This window comes from Podarcis erhardii (assembly GCF_964252035.2).
Source record: "Podarcis erhardii genome assembly, chromosome: 10".
Lineage (NCBI taxonomy): Eukaryota > Metazoa > Chordata > Lepidosauria > Squamata > Lacertidae > Podarcis > Podarcis erhardii.
This window is the reverse complement of record NC_138500.1, coordinates 10190065-10198400: the sequence shown is the minus strand read 5'-3', so window position 1 is coordinate 10198400 and position 8336 is coordinate 10190065. Positions and strand designations below refer to the sequence as shown.

The window sequence follows — 8336 nt, the reverse complement described above, 5'->3', positions numbered from 1 at the left end:
TAAATTCATAGTAAATCAACCATACATCAGATTTACACTGGTCCACTTTTATTTTACTCCATGAAGGAAGGACTATCAAAGGGGGGTGGTTTGATAAAGGAGGGCCATGATCCCTTAACCATACCAGCACATACACAGGAGCCCTACCCAGTTGGCATGACAGCCTTGATGGTCCCAGACAGAAGACCATCCAGGTCACAAAGGACTTGCATATGGGAGTGGATTCAACATGGACTGGAACAAAGGACAATGATCAGATCTTCCCTCTGGGGGCAGGAAACTGCCAACTCCCTTTTGTCCTCTGGAAATGACTCATGGGGAGGGGGAAAGGAGGGACCAGCCAGGTGACAAGATACTCAGGTTACCTCCACAACTCCTCCCTCAACCCCTCCTTTTTGTGATGTAGTTGTGATGTAGTCTTAGGGGTGTAGTTTGGGGGATTAGTAACTAATAAAAGTTAGGGTCTTCTTTTGTTCTGGACTTCCATTTTGCTTCATCTTGTTGCGGGTGGGAGTCCTGTCGCAACAGTATCCAATAAAGGCCAAGCCTACAGGCTGCTGTTTTGCTCCAAGTTATCCTGGTTGGTGTCTTTGTTTTTGTCCAAGGGAGCCCTCAGATTTTTCCATTAACACCTAAAATGCTAGTTTTCAACATTCAGGGACTTTCAGGGACTTGTTTTTCCCATGGGAGAGCACTCAGACATGCAGTCATTCCCAATTGGCAGCCCCGAAATGGCACAGTGCAGGAAAAGCTTCATTTGCCTCCTTCAGCTGATTGAATAAATTGGCTCCTGAGTTTGAGCGCAACATTTCATCTCCAGGTGAATGAAGCCAGCTTTATTCATCTAATTCCACAAGCCGTTTATCCTATTTTTACTCCCTCCCAAATCAAAGAAATGTGATGTGGTTACAAACCCATTCCCTTGTATAATTATTCCTTCCAAGTTAATTACAAGATGCTGTAATTAATTATATTTAATGATTAACGTACAAAAACGCAGAAAGGATGAGCACAACCCAGGGAACATTTGCTCTTAAAAGATAGGTCCAGACTAGTTTTTCCTCTTATCAGGGAAAGGTGCAGAAATTAAAAAGGGAAACAGAGAGTGAGAAAGAGAAAACGCCAGGGGGGCTGTGTTTTTTTAAAAAAAGTAAGAAGAGTAATTATGTCCAAACGAGAGCGTATTTTTCCTTTGGAGTTCAAGCACCGCCTTCTGCCACCTCTCCACCCAAGTTTTGATTACTTTAATTGGATTCTGCTTGTCATTTACTCTGTTGTTCATTTGTACAGTAATTAAGTTGAGTTGAGTTGGTGCATAATGTTACATCAGAGTTTACATTATGAATTCATGTTGCAATTATATCGAAATGGATACACACAGCTGTATTGGATCAGGTGGATGATTATCCATCATGCTCTCCCTATCCCATTCTCAATCATGTTGTCATCTCAGTGCCAGCCGTGATGTAACATCATGCATCCAGGAGCAAGAAGACTCGCTGAAGTCTCATGTTCAACAATGCCACAGGAAGATCAGTCAAGCTACCAGACAGATCCAGATGACCATGAGTTAGGGGAACACACCACAAATTACAAGAAATTCAACCTGCTAAAAGTCGAGTCATTTCTCATGAGTCAATGCCCCAAATGAAGGGAAATTGTGGGGTTGGTGTTACAATAAATAAGGGCCAACCTAATAACAACAGTCATTATTATTATTTATTCATTTCATTTGTCACCTAATACAAAATATCTCTAGGCCACACTGGGAAGAAAACAAAACAAAAAACATCCAGTTTAACAAAGGAACTACAAGAGCCCACTTAAAAAAGAAAACCTCCACAGTAACAATATACATGATTATTATAGTCTCTCAAAGGAAGAGTTATGTCTTAACCAAGCACCACAAAGATGTTAATGTTGGTGTCATCCATCTTGGACTTCCTTCTCTTTGAGTATTTCTGACCATGGAATCTCATCCAGTATCTCCTTAAGCTTTCCCTTGCCTCTGGATCATGAAACCCAAGAGGACCTGATCACTTCCTCCCAAACTTCCAGTACTTCCACTTGGTCAATCAGTTCCTCCCTGTTGATGAGGACCAGGTCCAAGATAGATGATCCCCTTGTTGGTTCTTTCACCTTCTGGGAAATGAAATTGTCAGCCAGGCAACAGATGAATTTGTCAGACCTTACATTCTTGGCATAGTTTGAGTTCCAACAGGTATCAGGGAAGTTGAAGTCTCCCATGATTACTATAGCTCCCCTTTCTGAATGTTTGGTAATCTGCTCTAGGAAGGCATTACGCAAGTCTTCAGTCTGGCTTGGTGGTCTATAGTAGACATCCACGGTAAGGTCACTGTTGTTTCCCTCCTCTACAATTTTTGCCCATATACTCTCAATCTGCTTTCCATGCTCCAACTCGTGGATCTCTTCACAAGTGTACCCATCCTTTACATATAATGCTACTCCACCTCCCTTCCCATTTGGTATCTTCTTTTGAATAAGTTGAAGCCCTCTATTTCTCCATTCCAGTCATGAGTCTCATCCCACCAGGTTTCAGTAATGCCTATTAGGTCATATATGCAATCCTGTATTAAGAGGGATGCGGGTGGCGCTGTGGGATAAACCACAGAGCCTAGGACTTGCCGATCAGAAGGTCGGCGGTTTGAATCCCAGTGATGGGGTGAGCTCCCGTTGCTCGGTCCCTGCTCCTGCCAACCTAGCAGTTCAAAAGCGCATCAAAGTGCTTCCAGCGGGAAGGTAAACGGCATTTCCGTGCGCTGCTCTGGTTCGCTAGAAGCGGCTTAGTCATGCTGGCCACATGACCCGAAAGCTGTACACCGGCTCCCTCGGCCAATAAAGCGAGATGAGCGCCGCAACCCCAGAGTCGGTCACGACTGGACCTAATGGTCAGGGGTCCCTTTACCTTTACCTTTATTAAGAGCTCAAATTTGTCTTGCTTGTTTCCCATACTCTGAACAAAAAATTCCTTCCAGTAGCACCTTAAAGACCAACTAAGTTAGTTCTAGGTATGAGCTTTCGTGGTCATGCACACCTCTTCAGATACCTTTTTTGTTTTGACTATGACAGACCAACACGGCTACCTATCTGTAACTGATCCCATACTCTGTGCATTAAGATAGAGACAATGCTATGGGGCCATGCTAATAGTGCCTTCCTTAGCGGGTGAGCCCCTCCTCTGAACCCTGGTGGCAAGCATCAGCAGAATTTGACCCATGTCTTCAGGACCTAAATTAATTTTTCTACAAATCTCCAAAATACTCCTGACACAGTGTCATTCTGGAGCTTTGAGCCCCATTTATAGCATGATTCCAAGCCTTGGCCTACAGGAGAGTTGTTAAACTTTGAGTGCCCAGATATTCTAGACTACAATGCCTATGATGCCTAACCATTGACTAAGTTGGTTGGGAATGATAGGAGTTGAAGTCAAACAACCTCAGAGAATGCAAGATTGAAGAACAATGGTGTAGAGCTCAACAGGGCCCTAAGACCAGGAAGGATGTCAGTGGTGGGCCCTTCCTGGAGCATTAGGTCTTCAGCAGTTGCCCAGTGATGCCCATTGCCAACACCAGTCCTGTAAATGGTTGTAAGATGGTTTTCAGAAAGGGAATGTGTGCAACATCCCAACCCACAACACCACGGAAACTATAGGACAGGCAGCCCTACTTTAGCACAATACAGTCTTCACACTCTACCTCGGCCAGCCTCAACAGATGCCTTGTACAGTGGTACCTCGGTTTAAGCACAGTCCGGTTTAAGAACGATTTGGTTTACAAAACTCTGCAAAACTGGAAATAGTGTCTTGGTTTGAGAACTTTTCTTCGGTCTAAGAACGGAATCCGAATGGTGGAAGGGCACCGGCGCCCGGAGGCCTCATTAGGGAAAGCGCGCCTCAGTTTAAGAACAGTTTTGGTTTAAGAACGGACTTCCAGAATGGATTAAGTTCATAAACCATAGTACCACTGTATGCAGCTGAAAATTTCAGCGTACAGTAGAATCAGATGAAGATATCATGCAGGACAGAGAGAAACCTCACATCACATTAATGTAACTAACATATTTTGCACATCACCACTGAAGGGTGTATTGTTGCAAACCACAAACCTGGTTATCTAAAAGCCCTAAATACAATAAACATTTACAATCTATAGCACAGGTGACCTTTTCAGCATGCAGCAACGTGTGTTTATAGTATGTGATATCACTTTTCAGCACATCGTGATGTGATCTTGCATAACACACACACAAACTTTCAAATAATAAAATAAGAGCAGAATTAGAGAGTATTCAGTTAGAAAAGCTGGCAAAGCTGTGTTTTTAACTACTATGACTTAAAAAAAAATACAGAAAGAAGTGAAGGGAAAGTAAATAACAGGGAATATGTTTAGGACTGCAGTCTTAAGTATATGTAAAAACCACTTTTTGTAAACTTACGTGTAATCCAACTGAAGCCTCTCAACCAGCGTTGTCTCTGCAAAACAGACTCCACAAGAAACTTTGAAGGAATAACTTAAGCACCCCTGAAGTGTGTGTTGGCTTTCATTGGCTCATCCAGGATTAAATCAGCTGGCAAACCCCAAACAAGGATTTTGTATTAACTTGGGCATGTGCTTGTAAAGCAAATTGCTCTCTTTCTTTTTTTTCCAGGGGGGAGTGGAACCCTCTGGTCATTCGAACTGATTTTCCTGAGTCTGTATGCATTGATTAGCAGTTTGGGTTGACTTTTTCTTTCCACATTAAAAGTTCTTCTTTGGACTAAGCCCCTGTCAGTAAAAAAATGAGAAGTCTGATGATACATGAGTTGGAAAGGGATTTATACAGGGTAGGGAAGGAGGAGGAGGGAGTAATCTATCTGCAGTTCTGCCAGCTGGTTTCATAACAAATCAACATTTGAGATTCAAAAATTAGGCTGGTTAGAATTCATTTTGGAATGTAGTTATTTACTTCTCTTAAATTCTGACTTTTTGCAGACTTGGTGCTCTGTCCTGTTTCATTTTGCTTTTGTTTTTAATTACAGTGCAATCCTATACACACACACACACACACACACACACACACACACCCAGAGAGAGAGAGAGAGAGAAAAATAGGAATGCGAGAGAAACTTGATTCAGTTTGCAATTTAAGGCAAACTTGCCGTGGTTGGCCCAGGATACCTGGACTAGATGGTCTGTTGGTACAATCCAACAGAGCTCTTCTTGCATTAGTCGTTTGCACATTCCTAAACAAAATTGCAAAGCTAGCCACAGTCATCCTGTGACATTCACACATCCTCAAATTTTGCATTTCAGTTCGCTAGCCAAGTACTGCATATAAAAATGCATAGAGTAGTATGGAGTAAAGTGAGCATTAAAAATGTGAATATTACTGAAGGCATTATACAAATATGCCTTATTATAGGAGAAATTGCAAAAATGTGTATAACAGACAAAATTACAAACATGAATATATTAGGAGAAATCCATACTAAAATGATAAACTAATGTGAGAAACTGACTGCCCAGGGTTTGAGCCTTATCCTATTATGCCTTTCTTTTCACAAGATAAGAAAAAAAAACAAGCTTTCAAAACAACCAGCCTCAACTGTTTTATGCTGCTCAGAACCTGATGGCAACAGCTAAACAAACTTCTTATATCAAGCCACCAATACCCTGTTTCAAAAAAAGTCTGGGGTTCAAGTTTCCACTCGGCCATTAAGTTCCACCTACCTTCAGGGCTGTTGTGCAGATACGGGCAGCACTGTGCTCTAAACCACTGAGCCTCTTGGGCTTGCCGATCAGAAGGTCGGCAGTTCGAATCCCCATGACGGAGTGAGCTCCTATTGCTCTGTCCCAGATTCTGCCAACCTAGCAGTTCGAAAGCATGCCAGTGCAAGTAGATAAATAGGTACCACTGTGGCGGGAAAGTAAACAGCATTTCTGTGCACTCTGGTTTCTGTCATGGTGTTTCATTGTGCCAGGAGCGGTTTAGTCTTGCTGGCCACATGACCCAGAAAGCTGTCTGGGGACAAACGCTGGCTCCCTCGACCTGTAAAGCAAGATGAGCACCACACCCCATAGTCGCCTTTGACTGGACGTAACTGTCCAGGGGTCCTTTACCTTACCTTTCTACCTTGTGCAGATACCCTGAGCTTCATAGAGGAAGAGAAAGAATCAAATGCACCTGAAACATGTTGTGGTCGCCTCACTTGGAAAAGTATGTTGTGGAGCTGGAAAAAAGGTTCCAAAAGAAAAAACTTTCTTACAAGGAAAGGCTACAGTATTTGGTGTTTCTTAGTATAGAAGGGAAAGCAAGTAAGAGGGGACATGTTTGAAGTGTATAAAATTATAGCTGAAATTAATGGACTATGCAGAATTAGATAAGATGACAGGAAGGATATGAAACCTGCGGGATCAGAGATTCTCAGAGGACTGGAGTAAATATATGAACTATCTGAAAAGCGATTGTAATCAACAGATTACACTAGCAGGATTGCAAGAAGTTTTGTAAGGAGGACTATGTGAAATATTGCAGAGAAAAGTATGAAGAAAACTATTAGCGAAGGACTATTAAAAGTAATAGTGAAATTAATGAAATGCAGCTTCCAACAAAATATTAAAATACAATAATGCATCAAGCATTAAAAGCTTCACTAAACTGGGCTGCCTTCAGATGTCTTCTAAAAGTCTGGTAGTTGTTTATTTCCTTGACATCTGGTGGGAGGGTGTTCCACAGGGCAGGTGCCACTACCGAGAAGGCCCTCTGCCTGGTTCCCTGTAACTTGACTTCTCGCAGTGAGGGAACCACCAGAAGGCCCTCAGCGCTGGACCTCAGTGTCTGGGTAGAATGATGGGGGTGAAGACACTCCTTCAGATATAGTGGACCGAGGCTGTTTAGGGCTTTAAAGGTCAGCACCAACCACTCACACAAATCCAGAGTAGAGTCCCTAGGACAGTTGGATGCTGCCTTGTACAACTCCTTCTGGCAACTCCCACAGCCAAGCTGGTGCCAAACATCTTGCTCTGTTTTCCTTTTGGCCACATCAGCAAGTCTTGCCACCTAGACAGCCCAAGACCTCCATATGCACTGCCCATTCTTGTGTCCCAGGGAGGCCACTTTGGTGCTGCTAATGCAGCGTTTTGACTTCACCCTTGGAGGCACACTCCATGGTCTCTCGAGACAGATGGGTGCCAACCAACCAGACAATTGATGGAGGGTAAGACTATCAGTGGCTATTAGCCATGAAGGCTATGTTCAACCTCCACTGTCAATGACTGTACGCCATTGAATATTAGCTGCTGGGAATCACAGGTAGGGAGAGAGCTACAGTATTGCTTTTTCCATTTGATTATATACATTCACATCATCAAAACAAAATAAAAAAAATCCTTCCAGTAGCACCTTAAAGACCAACTGAGTTAGTTCTAGGTATGAGCTTTCGTGTGCATGCACACTTCTTCAGATATCTGAAGAAGGTATCTGAAGAAGTATCTGAAGATATCTTCTTCAGATATCTGAAGATATCTTCTTCAGATCTTCTTCACTTCTTCAGATATCTGAAGAAGGTATCTGAAGAAGTGTGCATGCACACGAAAGCTCATACCTAGAACTAACTCAGTTGGTCTTTAAGGTGCTACTGGAAGGAATTTTTTTATTTTGTTTTGACCATGGCAGACCAACACGGCTACCTATCTGTAACATTCACATCATCGTTATCCACTTTACCACCCTGGCTCTTTAGAGCCTATCAACCTCCTTCCCTCCAGCCTCATGGCTTTCAAAATTAACCTTTATATCATGGGTAGGCAAACTAAGGCACATGGGCCGGATGTAGCCCAATTGCCTTCTCAATCTGGCCCACGGACGGTCCGGGAATCAGTGTGTTCTTACATGAGTAGAATGTGTCCTTTTATTTAAAATGCATCTCTGGGTTATTTGTGGGGCCAGTGGCGTAGCGTGGGGGGTGCAGGGGGGGCCGGCCGCACCGGGCGCAACATCTGGGGGTTAGGGTTAGGGATAGGGTTAGGGGGCGCAAATCCAGGGTTAGCGGGCGCAAATTACTTGCCTTGCCCTGGGTGCTGACAACCCACGCTACGCCACTGTGTGGGGCATAGGAATTTGTTCATTTTTTTCCCCTTCAAAATATAGTCCGCCCCCCCACAAGGTCTGAGGGACAGCCCCCTGCTGAAAAAGTTTGCTGACCACTGCTTTTTATCATTGCATTTTGTACGTTTCCCAATTCTAATTGCACTCATAACAAAATGACTCAAAATTTAAACAAAATATAGAAAGGTAGACAATTTCTCATTGCAAGTCTTCAGGCAATCCTGCAAGTG

At 43.2% G+C, this 8336-nt stretch overlaps 2 long non-coding RNA genes across 6 annotated transcripts in view; both read right to left on the bottom strand.

The window, feature by feature from the left end:
- Positions 1-1697: 1697 nt before the first annotated feature.
- Positions 1698-2977, bottom strand: LOC309352079. Its single transcript, XR_014161092.1, has 2 exons — positions 2933-2977; positions 1698-2588 (listed from the first exon to the last, which is right to left on the bottom strand). It is a non-coding gene; the product is annotated as an uncharacterized lncRNA (long non-coding RNA).
- Positions 2978-3124: 147 nt separating this feature from the next.
- LOC309352031 overlaps positions 3125-8336 on the bottom strand; it is a 25196-nt gene continuing 19984 nt past the window's right edge. For 3 of the 5 annotated variants that reach the window (XR_014161029.1, XR_014161030.1, XR_014161031.1), the window contains 2 exons: positions 4456-4784; positions 3125-3595 (listed from right to left, as the gene is read on the bottom strand). This is a non-coding gene — a long non-coding RNA (uncharacterized lncRNA). Of the gene's footprint in view, positions 3596-4455; positions 4785-5177; positions 5249-5729; positions 5948-8336 lie in introns of those variants that run through there. The other 2 variants (XR_014161032.1, XR_014161033.1) reach the window with 2 other exon arrangements.